This window comes from Aulonocara sp. 'chitande type north' Nkhata Bay, linkage group LG6, assembly GCF_057382095.1.
Source record: "Aulonocara sp. 'chitande type north' Nkhata Bay isolate Kocher_YH1m ecotype deep benthic linkage group LG6, A_spYH_male_GT1.1, whole genome shotgun sequence".
Lineage (NCBI taxonomy): Eukaryota > Metazoa > Chordata > Actinopteri > Cichliformes > Cichlidae > Aulonocara > Aulonocara sp. 'chitande type north' Nkhata Bay.
In genome coordinates this window covers 23,406,691-23,433,788 of record NC_141349.1, presented here as the reverse complement: position 1 = coordinate 23,433,788, position 27,098 = coordinate 23,406,691, and the positions used below count along the sequence as shown (strand labels likewise).

Genomic DNA, 27,098 nt, shown 5'->3' with positions numbered 1-27,098 from the left:
GCCAAGAACCTCCCGGCTGTTCATTCACAGTGACAGTGCCACAGGTGGTGATGTACATGCAGTCCGCTTTCTCCTTTACTGATGACTGACCTTGACAGTAATTAGCTACACGATGACTGAAAAACAGGATGACAATGTTATTCATCACAGGCACAGCTGGGGGTGACCCGGGTTTCCTAAAAATGTCTTATAACTGAAGCCAACTTTATATTCATCATGTGATACTTTAAATGACCTTAAAACAAAAAACACACACAAACACATGCATACACACTGCAGTTTAACAAGATAATTACCATCTTTAATGAGCTAGTATCATATCTCACTGGTTTTACCAAACAAATGGTAGATGCTGACGCTTATCTCATATGACTGTATTATCTCATACTTAATCCTCTGGGTTATTATAAGGACATCTGAATTGTGAATTGGTAATTACTGTAAAATGCATTTCTAAATAACAAATGAATCATAATGAATTCATGTTCATATTTGATAAAATAATACATGATCACTTCATCATCTTGTACTTCCTTTTATTTCCTCCTTGTTCTGATGAATTAGACGTCATGGAGTAATGAAGATGAAATGAATACTATACCTGTGCCAGCATCACATCTGTACAGCACAAAATGCACACAGTGGCATATATTATCAAGCCTACCAACACAAGTCAGTGTTGCTTTAGGTCACCTGACTGACCAAGTGACCCATATGCCAAATGACACTGCAGAGACCTTGGTTGAAATCCACTCGAGACGATTTCCTGTGTGTCATTCCCCCCCATTTCTGCTCTCCTGTACAATCTCTGTACTCCATTGCCTAATAAAGGCTGAAAATACCAAAAATTTCCTCATGTGTATATATATATATGTTTGGCTGAGCCAAATAAGACAGGTCAGGGTGAAGAAGTGACAGCCAAAGAAAAGCTTACCACAAAACGGAGAAGTTATGACAAATCACACTATAAGGCAAAAAGAAAGTGCAGCTTTATGGTTTCATGGACAAAGAATTTCTGTGGCTGCAATATGATGAGCTAAATAACCAGGGCTGCACATAAGTGGTCCGCAGGTGCGCATTCGCTGTCAAAATAAAAAACACGCACAAGGGTTAGGGTTAAATTTAAAAACTGTACTTTTGAGTTAAAATATATATTTATAATTTTAATAAATGACAAATTAAAAAGGCATGAACATTTTTTTTGTATCGAAAAAATATCGAACTGTGACACCAAAGTATCGAACCGAACCGAACCGTGAATTTTGTGTATCGTTGCACCCCTAATATATATATATATATATATGTACCCGAGGGTGCCCGAGGGCGAGCGTCTGGTGGCCGGGCCTTAGTCCATGGGCCCATCCTCCCACAGGAGGTGCCATAGGGGTCGGGTGCATTGTGTGCCGGGTGGCGGCCAGGAGCGGAGGCCCTAGCGGACTGACTCCCGGCTGCCAAGACTGGCAATAGGGACATGGAATGTCACCTCTCTGGTGGGGAAGGAGCCTGACTTAGTGCGTGAGGTTGAGAGGTACCAGCTAGCTATAGTCGGGCTCACCTCTACGCATAGCTTGGGCTCTGGAACCAGTCTCCTGGAGAGGGGCTGGACTCTGTCTCACTCTGGAGTTGCCCCTGGTGAGAGGCGGCGGGCTGGGATGGGTATTCTAATATTCCCTCAGCTTGCTGCCAGTACGTTGGGGTTTTTCCCGGTGGATGAGAGGGTTTGTTCCCTGCGCCTTAGGGTCGGGGAACGGGTCCTGACTGTCATCTGCGCTTATGCGCCGAGTGACAGTTCGCTGGAAGGTGCTCCACCTGGAGACTCTGTTGTCCTGCTGGGAGACTTCAATGCTCACGTGGGTAACGACAGCAAGAACTTTGCAACCTTAGTATTAATAACCTTTTTGCCAGTGTAGTCTGAAGGCCAGTTTAAGATGAATGTGTTATTTTAGTTATATTAAATGCATTAGTGGAGGGATTTAGGAAATCCACACAATATCCATTCCATAAGTCAGACTCACCAGCAGCATTCAAATAACTAAAAGTCTGCGACCGCAGAGAGCACGCCACAGTAGAGATGGTATAATTGGTTGAATTCTCATATTAATGAAACCGAGATCTAATTTTGAACTGTGACACATTCCTAAACTTCTTTCACTTTCATTCTGAAATCAGTAAAAATGTATTCATAATGCATGATGCAACAGCAATAAGATCAGTGTAAGTGCTGCAGTGAAATCATCCTGTCCCATCATACACCAGTTTCATACAGGAGAGTTTGTAATTTTGGCTGTTTTAGTTTCATGTCTGAGTACTGTGTGTGCTGGCTTACAGTGACATTGTCATGGATTACTGGAATACAGAGCAGAGCCACCAAAGCTTTAGTGGTGACATCTCTGCTTTTTCAGTTCAAAATAAAAAAAGGCCTACTGTATCCGCTTTCCAACATTGTAACATTTATCTAGGCTGCAAAAAAGTTGCCTTGAATTTTCACACAGAAGGGGGATTTGTAACAGGGACGGATAGCAATGTGTGATCAGAGTAAAATATTTCTCTGTGTCTATCAGAAGTTTGTAAAAGTGGATTTTGTTCATGTAGAATTGATAGAAAATTCCATCATGTTTTCTTTATCAGACGTCTGCACAAGGGTTATCATAATAATGTTACCTTGGCATTTGTGAATCTTTACTTTGGCATTCTAAGTGTGTACACAGCGTTAACACAAATAAGGTCTTCTTACAAATATTGCAAGAAACTACTGAATGCAACCTCTTCTCTTCATACAGAGAGTGCAGAATTATTAGGCAAATGAGTATTTTGTCCACATCATCCTCTTCATGCATGTTGTCTTACTCCAAGCTGTATAGGCTCGAAAGCCTACTACCAATTAAGCATATTAGGTGATGTGCATCTCTGTAATGAGAAGGGGTGTGGTCTAATGACATCAACACCCTATATCAGGTGTGCATAATTATTAGGCAACGTCCTTTCCTTTGGCAAAATGGGTCAAAAGAAGGACTTGACAGGCTCAGAAAAGTCAAAAATAGTGAGATATCTTGCAGAGGGATGCAGCAGTCTCAAAATTGCAAAGCTTCTGAAGCGTGATCATCGAACAATCAACCAGCGACCCTGTTCAAAATAGTCAACAGGGTCGCAAGAAGCGTGTGGAAAAGGCGCAAAATAACTGCCCATGAACTGAGAAAAGTCAAGCGTGCAGCTGCCAAGATGCCACTTGCCACCAGTTTGGCCATATTTCAGAGCTGCAACATCACTGGAGTGCCCAAAAGCACAAGGTGTGCAATACTCAGAGACATGGCCAAGGTAAGAAAGGCTGAAAGACGACCACCACTGAACAAGACACACAAGCTGAAACGTCAAGACTGGGCCAAGAAATATCTCAAGACTGGTTTTTCTAAGGTTTTATGGACTGATGAAATGAGAGTGAGTCTTGATGGGCCAGATGGATGGGCCCGTGGCTGGATTGGTAAAGGGCAGAGAGCTCCAGTCCGACTCAGACGCCAGCAAGGTGGAGGTGGAGTACTGGTTTGGGCTGGTATCATCAAAGATGAGCTTGTGGGGCCTTTTCGGGTTGAGGATGGAGTCAAGCTCAACTCCCAGTCCTACTGCCAGTTTCTGGAAGACACCTTCTTCAAGCAGTGGTACAGGAAGAAGTCTGCATCCTTCAAGAAAAACATGATTTTCATGCAGGACAATGCTCCATCACACGCGTCCAAGTACTCCACAGCGTGGCTGGCAAGAAAGGGTATAAAAGAAGAAAAACTAATGACATGGCCACCTTGTTCACCTGATCTGAACCCCATTGAGAACCTGTGGTCCATCATCAAATGTGAGATTTACAAGGAGGGAAAACAGTACACTTCTCTGAACAGTGTCTGGGAGGCTGTGGTTGCTGCTGCACGCAATGTTGATGGTGAACAGATCAAAACACTGACAGAATCCATGGGTGGCAGGCTTTTGAGTGTCCTTGCAAAGAAAGGTGGCTATATTGGTCGCTGATTTGTTTTTGAATGTCAGAAATGTATATTTGTGAATGTGGAGATGTTATATTGGTGTCACTGGTAAAAATAAATAATTGAAATGGGTATATATTTGTTTTTTGTTAAGTTGCCTAATAATTATGCACAGTAATAGTCACCTGCACACACAAATATCCTCCTAAAATAGCTAAAACTAAAAACAAACTAAAAACTACTTCCAAAAACATTCAGCTTTGATATTAATGAGGTTTTTGGGTTCATTGAGAACATGGTTGTTGTTCAATAATAAAATTATTCCTCAAAAATACAACTTGCCTAATAATTCTGCACTCCCTGTACATTTATTGAAAAAACATCCCCAGAGATTTTTATTGTGAAGACTAAAGGTTTGTACTAGTAGGCCGTTATTTCTAACTGATTTTCAAACCAGCAAAACGGTGTTAACATAAAATCGTGTGCTCCGAGTGTGATCCCTGCCCAACAAAGAGCAGCTCCACGATTAAAAATGCAGTCAGAGTTGTTTCAGTGCAAACTACACTTGCTCTGTTGATTACAGTGAAAGAACATGTCACCAAACAACAGTGTCAGTTACAGAGTGGCTCTTTCATGTGTTTTTAATGTTTTTTTTTTCTTTCTTCAAAGACTGAAGATCTGAAGATAATGTCATCTTAAGCCTTTACTGCCACTCATTGCTTAGTCACAGGCAGCACAGGACAGAGTCAGGGTCACATTGGGCTAAGTTAGGTGATCTTCTACAGCACTTGATAAAATTACACTGACATCAGCTTAGTAGTTAAACACTGTAATCTTGCACTCAAGTATTTGAGTGTGCTTGTGCTTGTGTGGCTGCGCGCACGAGCTGGTGTGTGTACTGTTTTCATGTTATGTCAGGGTGATAACTTTATTTATCTACCACTCAAATTTCTTTTCCAATATAAAATAACATTTTAGGCTATATTAAACACCAGGCTTGTTAAGTGCGTCTTTACTGGAAAGTCTTTACTAATCATTTTGCACAGTTTTACTTGATTTGCTAAATCTTGTTCTTGAAATATTTTAGGTGGAAATGTAATTTCCGTTCTGTTCACCTACAACACCCCCCTCCTCACCCCACACAAAAGAGGATTTCACACCACCTCCTCCCACCACAACTCTTCATATTCATGAAGCAGATGTGAGGAAGCAGTTTAAGAGTCTGAATGCTCGGAAAGCTCCCGGCCCAGACGGCGTGTCTCCTGCCACACTCAGACACTGTGCAAACGAGCTGGCCCCAGTGTTTTCTGGCATTTTCAACTCCTCACTGCAGGCATGTCATGTGCCTGCCTGCTTCAAGTCCTCCACCATAATCCCTGTCCCCAAGAAACCTAGGATCACTGGACTAAATGACTACAGACCCGTGGCTCTGACATCTGTGGTCATGAAGTCCTTTGAGCGCCTAGTTCTCTCCCATCTCAGGACCCTCACGGGCCCCCCTCCTGGACCCCCTGCAGTTTGCATATAGAGCCAACAGGTCTGTAGACGACGCCATCAACATGGCCCTACACTTCATCCTGCAGCATCTGGACTCCCCAGGAACCTACGCCAGGATCCTGTTTGTGGACTTCAGCTCTGCCTTCAACACCATCCTTCCAGACCATCTCCGAGACAAGCTTTCCCAGATGAATGTGCCTGATCCCATCTGCCGGTGGATCACTGACTTCCTGACGGACAGGAAGCAGCATGTGAGGCTGGGAAAGAATGTCTCGGACTCCCGGACCATCAGCACCGGCTCCCCTCAGGGCTGTGTTCTTTCTCCTCTGCTCTTCTCCCTGTACACCAACTGCTGCACCTCCACCCACCAGTCTGTCAAGCTAATCAAGTTCGCAGATGACACCACCGTCATTGGGCTCATCTCGGACGGGGACGAGTCTGCCTACAGGAGAGAGGTTGAACGTCTGGTGTCTTGGTGCAGCCACAACAACCTGGTGCTGAATGCCCAGAAGACAGTGGAGATTATTGTGGACTTCAGGAAGCACACAGCCCCACTCCCCCCCATCATCCTGACTGACACCCCCATCACCTCTGTGGACTCATTCCGCTTCCTGGGTACCACCATCACCCAGGACCTGAAGTGGGAGCCCACCATCACCTCCGTCATCAAGAAAGCCCAGCAGAGGATGTACTTCCTGAGGCAGCTGAAGAAATTCAACCTGCCAACACGGACGATGATGCAATTCTACACTGCAATCATCGAGTCCATCCTCACCTCCTCCATCACCGTGTGGTACGCTGGAGCCACTATCAGGGACAAACAGAGACTGCAGCGTGTTGTGCGCTCTGCTGAGAAGGTGATTGGCTGCAGACTCCCATCTCTGCAGGACCTGTACACCTCCAGGACATTGCGGCGTGCAGCTCGGATCTCAGCTGACCCTTCTCACCCTGGACACAGTCTGTTTGACCTGCTCCCCTCAGGCAGGAGGCTCCGGTCCATTCGCACCAGAACCTCTCGCCATAAGAACAGTTTCTTCCCCTCTGCTGTTGGACACATGAACAATAACCATATGACTGTCCCCGCCACTAACACATGACCCTACGCTGTGTTCACTGTATCATTCCATGTTTGGCACTGATCACCACCTGCACTCATGTATATATCTTTCAACGTAGCACTCTTAATTCTTACTCTCATGTATATATCTCATGTATATCTCATGCACATATCTTTCCACGTAGCACTTTTAATTCTTATCCCTACTTTTATTTTTTCCATGTCTATTTAAGTGTTATTTATGACACCATGTTTGCACTGAAGCACCGCAGCAATTTCCTAATGTTGTAAACCTGCTCAACATTTGGCAATAAACCCCATTCTGATTCTGATTCTGATTCTGATTCTGAATTTATTGTAGGCGGCAAGAACCAATAAAAGGTGTCTGTTTAGAAAGGGATTCTTTTCCTTTCTTAGTATGGGCGATGATGACTAATGAAAATTGTAATTTATGAATTTCCAACGTTCGAGTTTATAAACAATACTCTGGTCAAGGCAAATAAAAGGTTGACTATACAAACCTCATTAGTGGCTCTAAAGTGTAGTTGTTCACACATTTATCTGTCCAGTGAAAGATCCCTTGTTCGATCCCTGGAGGAGACACAAATCCATTGGGGGTCATTCCAAACAAACGGAGCCATTCGCTGTGTCGACCTCTTGTGAAGTCAAAATTAGCTTATACAAACCACAACGGGGGAATGTTTGATAGATAACCCCTTTGTTTCAAACAGCAGTTGTCATAATTGTATCAAGGTATAGATCTATTTCACTGGTAGGTGTAAATTGACGTTGGATTTTATATCACAGTGATTTTATTTCAGGGGTCAGAGTGTAACAGTTGTTGACATGTGGAGCAAATGACACCATTGCTGTTGTGCACGTTTGTATGAGTGTATGGATGTGTGGGGATATTTATCTCGTTGTCTCTCTGGTTATTTATTTATTTTTTTTCTCATATGTTTTACATAGTATATATCAGTCATAAATCAAGTTACCACAGTCAATGGAAATGTGTGCAGAATCCACTTCACTCAGTATATCTGTACCTGCAGGGAAGCAAACATTAGTAAGCCACACTCTGGAGACATCAGACTGGTGTCAAAACTCAGACAGCAGGAGCAGAGAAATTAGTGCGCTCTATCTATGCTGCAACTGATTATTAATGTGGATAACAGCGCTTTAGATGTAGCCTCTAGCACTCACAATCCATAGGTGAATCGAATTGCCTCTATGCTCTTAATGTGCACTGTCTTGTAAGCAGTGCAAGTATTTTATTATTCTCCTCAGCTGTGTTGCACCTGAAGTTATAAAGCTATCATTTATCCAGGGGGAGAAAAAATGTGATTACAATTTGAAAACAATTATTGTAGCCTTGTTACAAAGCCCTAATTGACGTGAATCTTTTTAGATGAAAACAGCTACTGGTTTAACATGGATAATATTTATAAAGTAGACAACAACTGGGACGATAAATTCTTTGACCATATTGATCTTAGATCTCTGCCTTTATTGTGATGTCAGGTTAAATATGCTGAATGAATTTACACAATTGGAGCTCTGTTGAGGTGACTAAATTTGTCCACTTGCAGATAGACAGACAGGTACAGCTGCCAAACTGACATTTTGCACACCATAAAAACACATACACACGCATAAAAAACCCCCCACAGTCGCCAACAATTGCAACTGTTAAGAAAATGGCTCAGATTACGTCTGTATTAGGCCATCTACCATTAAACATTGTTTTCATAGCGAAACTACCTGTGTCTAGTCTGCTAATTGGTCATTTATTTAGTGAACTATGTCCAGAGTGATGTGCCAAAACAACATGAAAATGGCTAAATCTGCCATTATTATTTTCTCTCTTTGAAGTTGGCCGACAACAAAACAGTCCAAAAAAAGCAGCAAAACATAGCCTAAAGCTTGGATTAGATGGAAGAACATCTACCTCTTGCTGATAATATCTGTCCACAGACAGACAGGTAAACATACTGTAAACACTTGCCAAGTATCCCAGAATGCTGTGTGTGATGGTTCCCGCTAAAGTAGGTACTTCCAAGACTGTATGCATCTCCGTGATGATGTACACACAGGCAGACTCACCACGTGAAAGCAAGACTGGAAGTTAATTCTTTGATTTTTGTCTGGTTTACGAGTTTTATTCATTTTAGTTTCAATACAAGTGTTTTTTAACATACTTATTCAGCTGTTTTAGCCTTAAAACACCATAAAAATTGTTTGTTTTTTTAATGTTGCATTATGTCACTCACCTCACCCCTTGACCTTATTTTCCTCTTATGTACACTTGATAACACACATTTAGATAAAAGGACTTTCGAAACGTTGCAAGCGAATACTGCAATCTCACGTATCTTGCCTGACTAAAACTATTAAATTCAGCAGTAATGATTTGTATTGTGCACTATCAAAATGTTAGTTCTGTCCTGTTAATGTGCTTTGTGTCAAATTTATTGCACCACTCAACCCTTAGAAGCCAACATAATTTCTCATCTTCCAGCAATCATGACATGATGTATACCAACCACAAGCACAATGTACAGATAACTAGGGAGTATGGCAGATCTGTGCAATGTGACATTACATGCTGACACCCCCCCCCCCCCCCCCCCCCCCCCCAAGCCCCACTCAATAGAAGGAAAAAATACAATAGTTATCACATCATAAGACCAGTGGATTCAAAACTGCACCCTTGATTAATATGCAGAGTGCTGTCTCTGGCAGCAGACAATGCCAGCTAAATCCTCTGACAAGAAGAAAAATTCACAGCCTCGTTTCCTCTCCGCCGTCTCTGTGCTCGCGTGCATTTATTCGTGTCTTGTGCACACTGTCTAACTGCTTAAAAATGTTTTGCATGATTGACTTTCTCCCGCTCAGTAATGTCAACCCTAGATGTCTGTAAGAGAATCAAAATCACCATTTATTTACAAAGCCATGTACCCGTTGACAACCCACTAAAGATTAAATGAATTCAAAGTTAAAGACCTTCGGTTTTAGGGAGTCATTTTAATATGCAAACACCTATATGCGAGCACGCTGACCTTTACGAAACACTAGCCCAGCATCATCAACCACTCGAACCAAGCCGTCTCGGTATCGGCGTGATTCATCGAGTCGTTCTTCTATCAATTCCAGGCTCTCGCAGCTGCCCACCTGCACCAGAGCCTTGTCTACCAGACGGGCCGTGCATAATTAAGATGATAACCCACAACAGAGACCTGACCCTGTCACAGCATTGAAAATAAGTCTGACCAGCCCAGGGGCACACTTCACCCTCTATGTTATGCTCAGAAAGTTCCTATTTGGCCTCTCCCAAGCTACCACAACTTATTGCTTGACAGTTTGCTGAACTGTTTTAATACAATTTTAGAATAAATAAATAAATAACCTGCACACCTATCCTTATTGTCTGTTTAAATATGTGAAAGGTCTCTACTTTACAGACTTCTTAAATATAATGAAATCAATATTGTGACTTTGACCAGAAACTGTACTTAACAAAAAAAAAGTTAATTAGGTTTCACAGAGATTATAAGCCTCTTGTTGCATATATTAAGTATAATTTAGGTGGTATTGGGTTTGGAATACCAAACCCAATATGCAGCATTGTCTGAAATATGCAGCATTGTCCAAAAATGACATTCTACACTGAAAGCGTAATCAAACCTATGGAGATATGGACCATGGGCTCCATTCACACCATTTGCTATGACGTTTTCTTTCTTTAACCATGGAGGAAGTGATGTCTTTGCTGCACAAAGCCAATGTTTTTATAGACAAAGAGTTGCCAAGCTCACATAAATAAAGGTCCATCATATGTAAATAAAAGACTGGTGCAGAATGCCCTTGTTTCCACAGCTGAATCAATTTATCAGTCTGTGATCACATCAGTGCTCATTTAGATGTTGTCCGACAGTTTAATAAATCAACTCTAGAGAGGTTCATATGTCTCTCCGAGTGTTTGAATCTGTGCCATTTCCAAGACGCTTTGATAAATGACGGCCAATATTTTCAAGGGTGATGTCTACATATCATTTCCTGAAAATAGTGGTTGGGCTCCAACAACTGTAACCATTGTAGGAATACATTTTATAAGTCAGCTTAAGGAAGAGAATGGATGTCCTCTGAAAAGACATCAATCTCTAAACACCCACCATGACAGTAAATCCTTTCCCCCAATCCATCCTCACACAGTGCAGTTATATCATGTCTGGATATTCTGTGGCTTTACTGTTTTTATTTTTATTTTTTTATCTTCTTTTTTTTATTTCTTGCAGCTAATAGCAACAACTCTGTTAGTGGCTTGCTCTGGTGCCTGGCTAGACTCACAAAGCCTACATTAAAGGACAGTGGGAGAGATAATCATTCCACCAGTGCAGCCAGCTTTTGCGATCTTTGAAGTTGTTGCTTGCTCAATCATTACAGCAAGGAAACACCCTGTTGTCTTGCTCTATACAGTGTATCGGTTTATATTTACACAGTTACTGTCTCAACAGCAGACTCAGATACAATAGCAGTTGGTATGTCTGTATTATCACACTATCATTAGCTAGTTTGTATTTGATCTGCTGTCAGACCTGAGGCCGTTCTTTCTTTTTCTTTTTTTCCTTTTCTTCCCCCTGTTTTTCCAAACTGTCCTAATCCCTGATTAGTGCCACCTACGGTGCTGCAGTGCACCCACAGGAGCAGTTTGAGTCATCATTAGCCTGGTTCACAAAAATGTGCATATCACTCTGTGTCCCTTGCTAACCACCAATTTTACACTGAAGGCAAAGAGCAGCTGGCTCTGGAGAATTGTTGTTGTGTAACCTGAGTGTTTTTCTTTGGCTGCTGTGTCACCTGAATTACCCAGCACCACTCACCGACGCACCCGCCTCTCTTACCTAACAGCGGAGGGGAATAATTACTTGATCCCCTGCTGAAATTGTAAGTTTGATCACTTACAAAGAAATGATTAGAATATCAATCAAAAACCCAGAATGAAACACACATTACATAAAAGTAAGGATGTTTCTTGTAGTCGGTCACCAGGTTTGCACACATCTCAGGAGGGATTTTGGCCCACTCCTCTTTGCAGAAACTCAGAAACCATGTCACCGCTGTGCTTGCCAGGATGGCTTTCTCTACCAAGTACCAAGTCATGCATTGCTGGAAGATCAAATGCTTATTTCGCTAAATGACATGCAAATCAATTTATAACTTTTGTGTGATTTTTGGATTTTTGGTTGATATTCTGTCTCTTTCTATTAAAATTAAACTCTGATTAAAATTGGAGACTGCAGGGGATCCAAGTAATTATTTCCCCGACTGTACCTTCACTTTACCTATGCGGCTCATTTGTTTGAGCAAACGTGTGAGTGATGGAATGGAAACCAAACACATCTGCGTTTGAAAAAACTTGTTTTCACGTCAGTCACTTCAGGTTTCTGGAGCTACCTCTTCGACTTGTCGTCCTGTACTCGACACTGTATATTTAAAAGGTCACAGAATGGTGGGTTTGACAGTTGGGAACGGTGAGCGGAACGAGGCCATCAGCAAGTGTGACGGTGGACAATGTCTAGACACAACAATCTGCTTCCTTATTTCTCTGCCATTGCACTTTTTTCCATTGACTTGGTACCTATACCCTGCATTTCCAGTATACAGTCTTATACTAATCTCTGTTTTGTAGTATCATATATTCTCAGAACTCTTATGTTAAAAGTAGCTGTAACTGGAATATGTCTGTATTACATGATAGCCATAGGCAAACCTAGTAGTAGTGGGATTTTGACAGAGACTAGAGCCTGATTTGCAATTTAATTCACCATTGTTTGGTCTGATTTACTATGGAGGAGTGAAGAATGGAATGATGCAATGCAGGAAAGGAAATTTATGATGAAACTGGGTTATGTATTGAGGTATTAATAACAGGTCCTTGAACCGGACCGACCTATAGCGCTGTGTTGTGGGTGTTCTAGCTGCTCTGTAGTATTGGTTTTACGTTGGAAGCTTAAAACTAAAAAAAAACAACAGTAAAAAAAACAAACCCACGTACTTCCAGACAGCCGCATCACGGTTGTGTATGCATGTATAGGCAAGTGTGCGTGTGTGTGTGATAAATTGACTTTTTCAGCTCTGCAGTGAAACAAAAGTACATCAATGATACTCAAACCTTCTTCTCACCCCATTGACTCGCTTTTTTTCTCTTTACCACAGCCTTGCTCTCAGAGATATCGCACCGCTCTCTTATTTTCTCACCCTCTCTAACCTATTCTCAGCCTCTCCCTCCCTTCCTTCTCTTCTCTCCTGCTGCCCTTCCTTCAGTACCTCCCTCGCAAAACTACTTGCTATTCAGTTCAGGGAGGCTGCAGGCAGCATTGCTCTAGCTCCCCATACTGCTGCTGCAGGACTAGACTTTTTTATTCCCTACTCTCTCTCTTTCTGTCTGATAACCAGACATTTCCCCTCACTCCTTTTCTTATTCTCCTGAAACTATGCACCTAAAACCTTGGCTTACGGCCCAACGCACTTAATATTTAACCCTCAACGTTCCGCTGCTTCTACTTGTTTCCTTTTTTCCTTTTTTGGGGCGGTTGTTTTGAAGAGTGCATTTCACACTGTACATAGACATACGTGTCTTTTCAAATAGACAAACCTTTTTGGAAACAACACAAGAGTCCAATATCTTCCCATGCTGGGTAGATCTTGCCAGGATGTCACAAGTATTTTATTCACTTCAGAGCCCTCAACAACCCCTGTTATAATTTGACATCACCTTTCCTGTTACCAGCTCAGCCGCTGTCTGACTTTTTTTGGGAAAATGGACAGTGATAGTTCAGAGCTTCACAGTGTCGTTGGACTGCATCTGACTAAATGGAAATGGATAATAAAATCTTAATGGCATCTGTAGACTATGGCTGTAAAGGCCACATAAGGTCTGAATTTTCTAGAACAAGCTTATGACTATCAGTTTATTAGCTTGGTTGAGCTTGTAATAGATTCATTCAATCATACATACCCCTAATGTGTGTTCCTTAAAACCAAATCAGTTTATGTGTTTACACTCTTTATTTTAATGTGCTTTGTTCACATCTGGCTGTCGAACAAAGTGCACAGCGAGGTAATAAACTTGCAACCAGATATCCTTTCTTTCCTGCCTCTGCGTGTTTGTTTTTGTTTTTTTAATGGCACCACCTCTGTCTTTGTTGTGTTTTTGCTTCCCTGACCCTGAATTTTCATTTACATCAAGTTACAATGTTATTTGTGTACCTTAAAAAGCTAGGCTGTGCAGTGTTAAACTGAGGATTGTCCTCATGCCCCGAGTGGTTTAAGATGCACACCAGCTTGTGCCCTTTGCTGCATGTCATCCTCATTTCTCTGTGTCAGTGTGTATTTTTAGTGTGTCTTTTCAAAGGAATAACAATGCAGCAATCATTTATGGAGACAAGCCTGGGAGCTCTAGTGAATTTAGCTTTAAAAAAAAACTATGTTGAGCTCTGTAGTTCTTCATGAAGTCTCTGAATTTAGTGTTTGTGTAGCATCCATCAAACAATTAACATTTAGCCTTTCACACAGGGCGTTAATACTTCCTTCTGTGTTTGCTCCATCCCAGACAAACTGTTCATTTCATACTTACGATGCACTTGATGATAAGCCAGATGCTTCCTCTCATGCACAGCCTGCTTGACCACAGATGCTAATAGCCAGTGACAGGCCCACAGTCTAAACATGAGCCAGTGTAATGAGAGGAGTAAGCAAACGGCATCAACCATTAAACATAAGAGGGCTTGCGCCAGAAGGCACTCCAGCTCCTCCTCAGGCAGTGCCCTCCTAGGCTGCATTAACTGTAACTGACAAGAGACTGCCAAGATAAAACAGCACAGTTATAGATACTATGGTTAACCATGTGAGAGGAGAAGAGACTTGAAGCTCTCATATAAGGACTGCATGACAGGTTGGGAGTCTCGTACTGTCTGCCCAAAGGGTTAGAATGAGAACTTTACTCACTGCTTCATTCTCCCAAAGCAAATGGTTTACGAAGTGTGTGTGTGTGTGTTTACTGTTTAGTATTGTACTGAATTTGATCATTGACCATTTATCTGACATGCTCATCAAGAGCGTGACAAAAAACCCTTTGTTTAATCATAAGTAATTGGTTAAGCAACTGTATGATCCAGATTTTTTGTTAATCTAAAGTAAAATTAATTATAGATGAGACAGTAATTTACCTAAGCATTGTGTAGACCCTCCTCAAAATGATAACTGATGTGTATAATTAGTGAAACATAACAGATAATGGGTAACATGAAGCCGACAGGGATTCAAGGACTAAGAGCCGCTGCCTTGGGTCATTATTGAATTCATTAAGCCTCATTTATTAAAAAAGAAAAAAAAGACAGGTTAGTGTTTGAACCTATGCGCTTGTCTTTACAGACATCACTTAGTGTGCAGCTCATCTATTAATCAGAGCTTCCAGCAAGTCTTTCTTTTCCTTTTTTATTTCAATTTGGTATCATTTCAGCATCAGTTAGTGTAGAAAAAAAAAACTTACCTGAGACTGTCACAAGAATAGCTGAAGCATGTAAAATTTCTGCAAGACAGGGAGTAAATAAAATGTGTCCAGTCAGTATCATTGAAATTATGTATGTTGTGCAATGCAGCTCACCAACCTGCAGTGGTGGGAACACAAACAGCCACTTTCCTTCTGAGTGAACTGTGGGGGCAGACTTCTACTACTACCTACTTTGCATAGGATAAACTTTTATTGACTATCCATATTTTCAGTTTTTTCTTTGTCCAATTTTTTTTCCTGTCTGTCTTTTTTGTGTACTGAACTTTCTTCATTATGTTGTTTATTTAGTCAGAGCTTTTCTAGGACATAATTTGAAATGTACAACTTGTAATTTTTTTTTAAAAAAAAGAAAACATTCAAATGGAAAAAAACTGACAAAGAAATAACAATATGACTCATCCTTCATCTGAATTAATGCATCAGAAATTCTAAAACATTTTCTTTTTTGTTGTTGTTTTTTTTCCCACATGACAACAATTTGCTTGCATATTAGAATTTCAGGAACATTTTATATAAAGACCTTTGTCCACATTATATGCCTGAATAAGATAAAAACCTTTTAATGCACATTTTTTCAATGGGCCAACAACAAAACTGCATAATAGAAAAAAACTAGACTACAGTTTAATGACAAGAGCTGTGTCTTTTCATATGCATAAGAAGCATGATTGCAGACAATGTTTCCCTCATTTTCTAAAGAAAAGCGGCTGAATTATTCACTCCAATTTACCTGTGGTGTCAATATGCGAACGGTCGCCTGTCTGTCTGTCTCTATGCGTTAGCCTTGTGATAAACTTGGATAGGTTCCACGGTCTGCATGATAAGCAGCAGGTGATGGATGAACGGTATAACAAAAGGGCATACCACCTTCACATATGCTCCTAACTTTTTTGGTTGACCTTTAACCCCCCCGGAACAATTTTCAGGTAACTGACCTGTTTGAGTCTGTGTGCAGAGACATTTGAAAATATATGGTCACATGCAGACTGTTAATATTTACTGATGTGCTTCAGGACTGAATTTTGCCTGTATTATGTACCTAGTAGTTTAATGCGAGTTTAGAGGCTTTAATGAGATTATGATATGAGATCTTTTTCTGCACAGCATAGCTCTATCATCTCATTTAAAACGAGTAAAAAGAAAATTCTAATCGGAACGACTGATCTCGAAGTATCCTTTTTTAGCTGTCGGCATTGTAGCGTGTTTTCTTTTTGGGTATCCTGTAATCAAACTATCTGATAGCTGCCGCTGCACCTCTTTAAGATGCACTTAGTGAGAACAAGTCAAATTGGCCCATCTGTGGCACTACGGCTGAGGGAGCACAACTTATCTTAATGAGGATCGAGCTACCCATTATATGCTGGTAACCCGACCAACATGTTACCACTATTATCATCCCCCACCCCTGGCTCTCGCAGACACAAAACATTTTCTCACCCCCTCATTATCAGCTCGCCTCCCCCTTTAAGCCTGCTGCAGACAGTGTAACCACATTGGACAGTAATTGTACCTCTCGCTCCTGCCTAATTGAATTGACAAGGAGCCGGAATTGATATCATTTAACACATTGATCTTGGGAGACAATGAGACACAATGCCTAATGCCCCCACCCCTTCCACCTGACTTCTATTTTCTTCCCTCTGATTCATCTTCCCATTCCTTTTATTTGCCATGTTATTGCCTATGAATTACCATATTCAATCCTCATCTCTTTCACCAGCCATCGAGTTTGGGATTCTTTTTCCATTGTCATTTTAGTTTTTTTTATTGCATTTGTTTGAAGGGAGGAGCAGAGAACAAACAAGAAAAACTATGTAGTTCATTTAATACGTGAATGCAGTCACCCTGTCTTTTTGAATGGCTTTGGAAACTATTGACCACCTGCATTTTCTTTATGTCTGCTCATTTCTTTGTTTCCTAGAATAAAAGCTTTGGTCATTTATTCAGTTATTGCTCAAAAAATGTCATAAAATAAACATACACAACAGTTTGGCCTCAGGAAATCAAAGACCAACAACATAAAATGTATTTTCCCTCAATTCTGCCAAAAACATTAACTTACAAATGCAGGCAGTAGACCTCTGTATGTGATATAAATACATCAAATTTCAGCCTTGCATCTTTTTTTTAACATTTCAAAGTAACCATAAAAAAAAGGAAAGTCTGTCACATCCTTTCGTGCGTTATTCGGCTTATATGAGACTATTACAGCTGTGATCTCACCCTTATCATATAAGTGCGCATGCGCCAACCAGCGTGCAGCCTGTTACAGTCGCTCCTGCTTTTCTCTTAGTTTAGCTCTTTTTTCTTACGTATTCTTTTTTTTTTCTGACTTGTATTTTCCTCCGTTTTCTATCTCTTACTCAATCATGTGGATTGAGAGAGTTTTTGTTCTTCTGGTGGCCGTGGAACTGTTACTTTTATCATGGAACGGGACCGCGGCACATCTCCTACACGCACGGACTGTTTACTCCAGAGATCAGCTGATCGCCCTGATGCCGGCCGGCTCGCTGGCCAGGCCCGCAGAAGTGCCCGCAGAAGTACCAGCTGAAATTTGGAGGAAAACACATCGGGGATGCAGAGGTCAAGGACAGAAGAGAAGAAAAAAGGTGACGGTGAGACAGCGGAGGCTCGAAGCGAGGAGGAGGTTTAAACCGTGTCTGCCGTCTATCGTGATGGGAAATGTGCGATCGTTGGCAAGTAAAATCGACGAGCTCTCAGCACTGGTACGGAGTCAGAGGGAATACCGAGAGTGTAGCCTGATGTGTTTCACCGAATCATGGCTGCACCAGGTCATTCCCGATGAGAATGCTTCCGTGGAAGGCTTCCACACTGTTCGGGCGGACAGGGACAGCATCGCTAGCGGTAAGCGTAAAGGAGGTGGGCTTGCTGTTTTAGTTAACAACCGGTGGTGTAACCCTGCCAACATAACAATCAAAGAAAGGATTTGTTGCCCGGACACTGAACTGTGTGCTGTTGGACTCAGGCCGTATTATTTACCCAGGGAATTCTCTCACGTCATCTTGGTGGCTGTTTATGTTCCCCCCTCTGCTAACCCCACAGCTGCATGTGACACTATCCACTCTGCCATAGCTCGGCTACAGACTCAGCACCCGAGTGCCTTTATTGTGATCTCGGGTGACTTCAACCATGTATCACTGGACAATACACTACCAACATTCAAACAATATGTGGACTGTCCCACCAGGGGAGAGAAAACTTTAGACTTACTGTATGCTAACGTCAAGGATGCATACAGCTCCTCCTCCCTCCCCCCACTTGGTAGGTCAGATCATAACCTGATTCACCTCACCCCCCGCTATGTGCCAATTGTGAGGAGGGAACCTGTGACCACCAGGACTGTTAGGAGGTGGTCAGAGGAGGCAATAGCGGAACTACAGGGCTGTTTCGAGGTGACCGACTGGGAAACACTCTGTGAGCCTCACGCCGAGGACATCAATGGGCTTACTGAGTGTATCACAGACTACATAACTTTCTGCACCGACTCCATTGTTCCAGCTCAGACTGTTCATTGTTACCCAAATAACAAGCCGTGGGTGACTAAGGACATCAAAGCCCTCCTCAACAACAAGAAGAGGGCTTTCAGAGGGGGCAACAAAGAGGAGGTGAGGAAGGTCCAGGTGTTACTAAAGGACAAGATCAGAGAGGCTAAGGACAATTACAGGAGGAAGCTGGAGTGGAAACTCCAGCAGAACAGCATGAGAGAGGTGTGGAGGGGCATGAAGACCATCACTGGATTCAGGCCAACCAACAGCAGGGGAGCTGAGGGAGGTGAGAATAGAGCCGACGAGTTGAATCTGTTTTTCAATAGATTCGACACCACAGTGTCTGCTCCCACCCCCACAACCTCACCTGCAGTCAGCCTGGAATCCAGAGCCACACCACTGTGCCAGCCTCTCTCTTCACATGTTGCCTCCTGTGAGATTCCTGACACCCCTCCCCCACCCATCACCTTCACTCAATACCAGGTTGAGATGCAAATGAGGAGACTTCACTCAGGCAAGTCTGCTGGACCAGACGGAGTGAGTCCCCTTGTCCTCAAGGCCTGTGCCCCCCAGCTGTGTGGAGTCTTTCATAAACTGTTTATGCTGAGTCTGAGTCTGCAGAGGGTCCCGGTGATGTGGAAGACATCATGCCTCGTCCCTGTACCAAAGACGCCTCGTCCCAGTGGCCCCCAGGATTACAGGCCCGTGGCACTGACCTCCCACATCATGAAGACCCTGGAAAGGCTCATCCTGGACCAGCTGCGACCCATAGTAAGACCACATCTGGATCCCCTTCAGTTCGCTTATCAGCCTCGTCTCGGAACAGAGGACGCCATCATCTACCTGCTCAATCGTGTCTACACCCATCTGGACCAGCCGGCGAGCACTGTGAGGGTCATGTTTTTTGACTTTTCCAGTGCTTTCAACACCATCAGGCCGACCCTCCTGGGTGATAAGTTAGCAGCGATGCAGGTGGATGCTTCTCTGGTGTCCTGGATTGTTGATTACCTGACAGGAAGACCACAATATGTACGTCTCCCACAGTGTGTGTCTGACAAGGTGATTAGCAACACAGGGGCACCACAGGGGACTGTCCTCTCCCCCTTCCTCTTCACCCTCTACACCACAGACTTCAGCCACTGCACAGAGACCTGCCATCTTCAGAAGTTTTCTGATGACTCTGCGGTGGTTGGATGCATCAGCAGGGATGATGAGACAGAGTACCGGGCTGTGGTCGACTCCTTTGTCACGTGGTGTGAGCAGAATCATCTGCAGCTCAACGTGGCAAAGACCAAGGAACTGATCGTGGACTTCAGGAAGACCAGGAAACACTTGACCCCTGTTTCAATCCAGGGGGTCAGTGTTGACATTGTGGAGGACTATAAATACCTTGGAGTACACATTGACAATAAACTGGACTGGGCTAAAAACACCACAGCACTTTACAGGAAGGGCCAGAGTCGTCTCTATTTTTTGAGGCGACTGAGGTCCTTCAACATCTGCCAGAAAATGCTGAGGATTTTCTATGAGTCTGTTGTGGCCAGTGCGATCCTCTATGCTGTTGCATGCTGGGGGAGCAGGCTGAGGGTCGCAGATGCCAACAGACTTAATAAACTGATCCGTAAGGCCAGCAATGTTGTGGGGATGGAGCTGGACTCCCTCAAGGTGGTGTCGGAGAGGCGGATGCTGTCCAAGATAAAGACAATGTTGGATAACACCTCCCACCCACTCCATGACATGTTGGTCAGTCACAGGAGCTCGTTCAGTGAGAGACTGAGATTACCGAAAAGCACCACTGAACGACACAGGAAATCATTCCTGCCTGTGGCCATCTCCCTGTACAACGCATCCACTTAACACACTGTTTGCTGCTACAACTACACATGTTTCTTTTCCAAATATTTATTTATAAGTGACTTATGTATGTATGTATGTATATATATGTATATATTGTACTATTCTTAGTTAGCGTATTGTCTGTCTTGTCTTAATGTTGGTTTAAAATGGAGCACTGTAACAAAAAATAATTTCCCCCAGGGATCAATAAAGTATTCTGATTCTGATTCTGATTCTGATCTTAGACATTAGTATAGCCAAAGGTTCCCTGATTAGACATATAATGCACATGAAACTTCTTCTATGTCTCAGTTGCATAACAAATAGAGTCCAGGTGTTGACCAGGTGTTAGCCTCAGTGCTAACATCTTCTACGTAGAGTCTTGGATTTAAGGATATCAGATTGGAATTATGAGTCCTTATAAATAAACTTTAGCAATGCATGTACTTTCAATGTCTGTCTTTGCTCTGAAAATTGGATTGGTTTGTGTGAGTCATGTCTCAATCGCTGTAACTTTCAAGGGATTTTAGAAGAGGCATTATCAGGTGTGTGAAAGTGCAAAAGTTTGCAAAAGCAGCCTGTCTGTGGTGAGACAAATTGTCTTATTGTGTCTCATCATGAACTGAAGAACATTAATGAGACAAATTGTCTCATCAGAGAGTGGGCATCATACAAAGCCCACACCAGTAGCACGCTTTAGAGTCAAATAGAAGACACCAATAGAAACATCTACAACTTCCTAAAAAAGGCAACAATTGGGAAAAAATGAGGATAAAAACATTATACGAACACGATGCATGGTTTAGAGACAATTTACTTTTTTAATCGCCTGACGAGGGGGTGTTCAATCAATCCATGTCAGAAATGTGAATGAGGTTTATAGTGAAAGAGGAAAACTGTGGTGAAAGGACGTGCTATGAGTTTCTAATCCAGTGTGTTTAATAAAGGCATTAGAGCACAGCGGTGTGTGTGTGTTATGATGTTTAGTAACACTGTGCTTGACTGGGTATGATCAGTCCACATTTTATAAGAATTCAGCGGAGATTAGAAAAAAAAGCTTTTTCTTGCTACCATATATGTCTTATTCCTTTGTAACAGCGTTGAAGGTCAGGCAGTGCTCTGAAACATTTGTGGTGCACTGCACTACTCAATTACACACTTACTGTGAAAAAGCCAGCAAGAGTGAACATCCTTGCAGCTCTCAGCCTTTCCACCAGAACACATAACCATAGTCTTCTGGAGCTGGAAAGAATAACTCCACTTGCTCTGCCTCCACTACCCCACATACACTAGATGCTTATTTCTGTCCTCCTCTCACCAACAGAGAATGAATGAGTGCACACCAGGGGGTGCAGAATAATGGATGGGGGACAGTTGGGAACATTGTTGCCAAAGCACCATGGGGAATTGTGTTTACCAGAAAACCAAACATGCACATTTCATTATGTGGCGGTCAAAAACTAAGCAATCAATGTTGCTATATTGGCGACAATTCAATCAACATCCAAATGTGTTGTCAAGCTTTTAATGGTCGTGAATGTGCACTGTTGCCTACACTACAGGGCACACCTGGACGAGAATGGAGGAAAGTCAAATAGATTTTCAGATAAACACAGTAGATACATAAATCCCATATTGTGACTCAGGCGGTTTTAACCACTCGTATGCACGCACATAGCAAAGGTCGCAGTTTTGACTGAGCTGAGCTGAGTATGAGCCCGACACATCGGCTAACCTATGATTCATCATCGTGGGACCGCCTTGTATATAAAGTTTGTGATGAGGAATTCATGCGTAGTCTTTTTAATTGGGTGTTTTATGTTTTTCAGAAAACATGAGCAATAAATTTTTCATCTCAAGTTGAGGAAGCTTTGACATATTAAAGCGGAAGAGTAATTAAAGGATAAGGGACGCATATTTTCAGTAATGGTCTTTTTCACTTATTGTAGTTGTCAAAAGTGTCGTTGCTGCATCCGTCTTGAAGATTCAAGATCACACAAAACGCTGTAGGAGCCTTAAGAAAATACTCTGCTGCTGCTTAGCTGTCAGTAAGAGCTCAAATATGCGCGTTTAGATTTTCGTAACTTTACCTGACATCACTGTTCTGTTTTAATCTTCTTTACTAAGATTAAACAGTTCAGAGATCTGAGCAATAAAACATCTGAGATTTCCAGTTCTAGTAAATAACATGGTTTGGTTTATCAGTGTGCCTGTTCATCAGATGACTGTTTAGCGAGGGCGTTTACAGTATTTGCACCATGATGATGTTTCTCTTTCACTTCAGTTTGTCTGTTAATGTATTATAATACAAATATTTTTGAAGTGTCCTTAGAAAGGCTCCAGTTAAACGCCTTTTTATTTTTGATGGTGTGCGTTTATAATCCTGCACGTCCCTCTGGAGCCTTAATGACACATTAGGCTCTTCAGGCAAAACAATGACTAATGCTGTCGTGTCCTCTTCTCTGTACATTAACATGAAAACGTGAGGGCACGTGTAAGGGTCTAGTAATAGAAGGAAACTCTGCTGTCTTCATTTCCTCCCCTCCCCTTATATCAATCAGAAAACTGGTTAAAAGCCATTTTCAGAGCAATATTTGCAAATATAATAAAACTGCAAGCACGTCAGATAGCCAGGTTAGGGCCAGATAGAAGTGAATCTCAAACATGATGTTAAAATTATATGTGCCAGTTTGCTTCTTGTCAGTTTCAGATATTGCACTGCAAAACTCCAGAATGCAGCATTGTGTGATTGCTGTTTGATAAGAAAGAGACTAACTATAGTCTAAGCTTGGACATAAATTACTCTTTTTTTTTTTTAAGCTTAACATCTATATGAGCAAAAACCTTTGGCTAAGAGCAGGTGATAGATTAGACAGAAAATCACGCTGGGAATTATGTTTGTTTGGCTATAAACACATCAGTTGGCTCACAGATATGTGAACTCTCCATAGCAGTGGTCCCCAACCTTTTTTGCGCCACGGACCGGCCTTTAAGGTGTCGCGGATAAATACAACAAAATAAAACTATACCAGTACCGAAAAAAAGAAAATTTATTCATAACACACGTGAAAAGACCCAGGAAAACTGAGTTAACGATAAAAACGATAACAAAAAAACCCTGAAAAGCATACATTTCACACCTGAGCCTCAACTCTCGCGGCCCGGTACAAAACGACTCACGGACCGGTACCCGTCCGAGGCCCGGGGGTTGGGGACCGCTGCTCAATAGCACGTGTCCACAACAAAAATACATGTTGAACTTTGAGTCTGACAAATCCCAAAAAGAAAACACTACATGATCATGGTTGTTTGTCTTCAAGTTGGTATATTTCTGAATGTCAAGTCTTCTGTGAGGCCTGGAGAAAAGAATTTGAGTCGCACAAGTTGCTTTTAACTTCCAGCGCATGGTGCCTGCTCACTACAAATGTAACATAACTACACTAAAATAGCTACCAGAGCTCATGTACTGCCCCGTTGTGCTTCCAGTGCATAGGTTCATAATATCAGTCTTTTTTCGGTTCCTCTGTTGTTCAGCAAAGGAGGCCGTGTTGTAACTAAACTATAATTTTATAACCCGATAGCCACTGAAAGTAAGAATCAGTGTTTACCTTGAGAGCAGTTTATCGTGGGGTGAGTGTCTGATGTGAGCTTTTTTACTTCCCTGGATATAAACGCTGAGTTGACACAGTAAAGAGAATACTAAAGTCAAGTTATCTTTGTAAGTGTCTGAGCTACTGTTAGCCACCCGAACAGCTTCAGTGCTGTTTGCATTGATTCTATAAGCCTCTTAAACTAAAGTCTCTCTAGAAAAATAGATTCTATATATGTAGATTTAGAATTTATAGACATGGGACAGGACCAATTGTACCAGAGGTTTGCAGTTTTTTAAAATATGTAACGAGAATGAGACAACATAGGATTTTAAAAATCAAACCATAGATGCATCTACTTACAGTCTCAGTTTGAATTTCAGTGACCTTGACCTCAGTATACCAAGTGTTCCTCTATTAGGAGACTAAGGACCTGAGCACTGGTGGCCACCAGTATTTTTCAAATTTATCTGTCTTTAAACTATAAACCAGCAGGTAGAAACTAAAATCTTGGCTTAGAAATCTGCTGCCTACACCTGAAGTGCTGGAAAGCTTTCTGTTGCCTTTAAGAGGCCTTGACAGTTGACAGACTTGAGACTTGCACAATTGGTTGCACATTCATTCGCACGTTGCGCATTCCCTTGAAGTTGGTTGCTTGTCGATATTCCACAAACCAGTTGCCTAGATGCTTAAAGTCTGAGTGTCATTCACTGTCTGTGGTGGTCTCTGGTCACCACATTGATGCAAATAGCTTCCAGTTAACTGATACTTTGTTTCAAAATTGAGTTGCACTCTGGTGATTTTAAAGCCTACAATTCACATCAAACCATTATGTGACCACCTCTCTACCCCAGCCCCAGTGCCCCATGGAAGAGGCATTGTCATCCTTAAAGACACCACTCCCATCCAAATCAAACTGTTTCATCATAAAATAAAGGACTCAGACTGAGGAAATACCCTCCACAGCATAATAGAACCACTGGGTCCCCTCACTGCAAGATCCAAGGGTTCAGGTTTTCCTTTAAACCATCTTCACTGTGTTGAGTGGAATATAGCCAAATTTGTCAAAGAATGTTTTTTTTACTTATTTTTTTTAATTGTGGTGTCAATTCATTAAATCAGCCTAAAATGGCTAAGTTACAGAAATCCATCCACCTTAGTCCCTTTGGACAAAAATGTCCACATTGAAACCCATTATAAACGCTATTTTTCACGCCAGAAAAATTACGGTCAAAGGGATCGTCAGGTTTCCAGCTTAGGTTTCGTTTTGGACTACAGGCCTTAGAGTTGTAATTTTTTTATTTGTCCACCGGGTGGCGCCCTTGCTTCACATTTGACCTCTGCTGGAAAACAGCGGGCTGCTTGGACAGACCTGCCAGAAATGAAGCCTCATTTCCGGCGTGCAGCAGCGGCTTCGCCCGCTGATCGTGCGGGACCATTTTTTGGTCCCTAGGACCATGAGAGGGTGGATTTTTTTTTTTAGTCAACAGGAAATGACGTATTTGTTGTCACGTGGTATCGGACGTGTGGGCTGGAAAAAGCAGTCCCCGGTGATCGTGCCCCGGTGATCGTCGCGACAACATGCACTTATTTCGGCCTAGAGGAGGAGCATTTGCCGCCTGGAGACCATTTTCTGGTCCTGAAAAAAAAAATAAAAGGCGATCGAAATGACTCTTGGTGCCAATCTTTAGTCCATCTAAAGGCCTAATTATAATAACAATCAAATATTACTTCAAATGTTTTTTTGAGAAAATATTTAGTTTTTTAGTTGTTTTTTTTTTGTTTTTTTGTAATTTAAAGGGTTAAAACAACGAAAATATAATTAAAACTTTATATGAATATTTCAGGGAGAAGTAGTTTTAAAAGACTGACCAATTTAAAGTGAAAAAAAAAATTAATATTTAATATTTTTATTGCACTTTTTGGGCGTGGTCGATAGTGTGCATTTTATGAAATGCGCTCCTGGAAAAAAAAAAAAAGGCGATCGAAATGACTCTTGGTGCCAATCTTTAGTCCATCTAAAGGCCTAATTATAATAACAATCAAATATTACTTCAAATGTTATTTTTTTTAAATATTGAGTTTTTTTGTTTTTGGGGGCTAAAAAAACAGGGCGCTCATGAAGTAAAACTGGGATTTAAAGGGTTAAAACAACGAAAATATAATTAAAACTTTATATGAATATTTCAGGGAGAAGTAGTTTTAAAAGACTGACCAATTTAAAGTGGAAAAAAATATTAATACATAAGATTTTTATTGCACTTTTTGAGGAATGGACATTTATGTCCATTAGGGACCAAGGTGGATGTCTTTTTAAAACTAAAAATGCAAAAGACAATAAATGTCCTTAAGACCCCCCAAGGGTTAATTCATTACATGTTTGTTTGTCGATGGGTGGCATTATGCTCCACTTCGTTATCAAAAGGGCAAAAAAAGCAACGCTGAGATAAGGAGGCAGTCTCGTGGAGCAGTACAATCAAAGTAGCCCTTTTTTATTTGACTCATTTTGTACTGGAGTGGTCAGTGTTTTTCCCCCAAAATCCTCTTATGAAGCAGACATAAATGAATTGAACTTCATGTGATCACATGTACGTTTTCCTTCAAGGATAATTTGGGCCTTGATGCTGGCAGAACTGTCAGATGGTTGCCTGGCAACAATACAAATAATATTTTACGCTGGTGTTGCTTTGACAGAAGATGACTATGTCTTACAATCTGTTGATCATCCTGCTAACCCCTCTTTTTTTTTTAATAACTTGACAAAAAAATGTGAATAAAAGGAGCCGTGTGAAGGATTTCTACAAACAAATTTGGCTTTGTTTTGTTTTTCTCCTGTTAACTTGTTTGCATACAGCATGAATCACACCATTCAGTAAACAACAGGACAGGTTTCAAACGCGAGACACATTTTTTTCTCATTTGTCAGTTGTCAAAATAAAGGGGCCTAGTAATTACCAAGAATGAATATTTGTTCTTTTAGTTTAAAGAGTGATGGCTTTTGACTCCACATAATAGCTGATTGAAAGGTATTAAAAACATGAAATTCTTCACTTTTAAGGAACATTTATGTTTTTC

General features: G+C 41.7%; 1 protein-coding gene across 1 annotated transcript in view; it reads left to right on the top strand.

The window, feature by feature from the left end:
* The window catches only part of ctnna2 (catenin (cadherin-associated protein), alpha 2), a 333,673-nt gene that overhangs the window by 205,932 nt on the left and 100,643 nt on the right, over nucleotides 1–27,098 (top strand). The gene's annotated exons all lie outside the window — the stretch shown is intronic.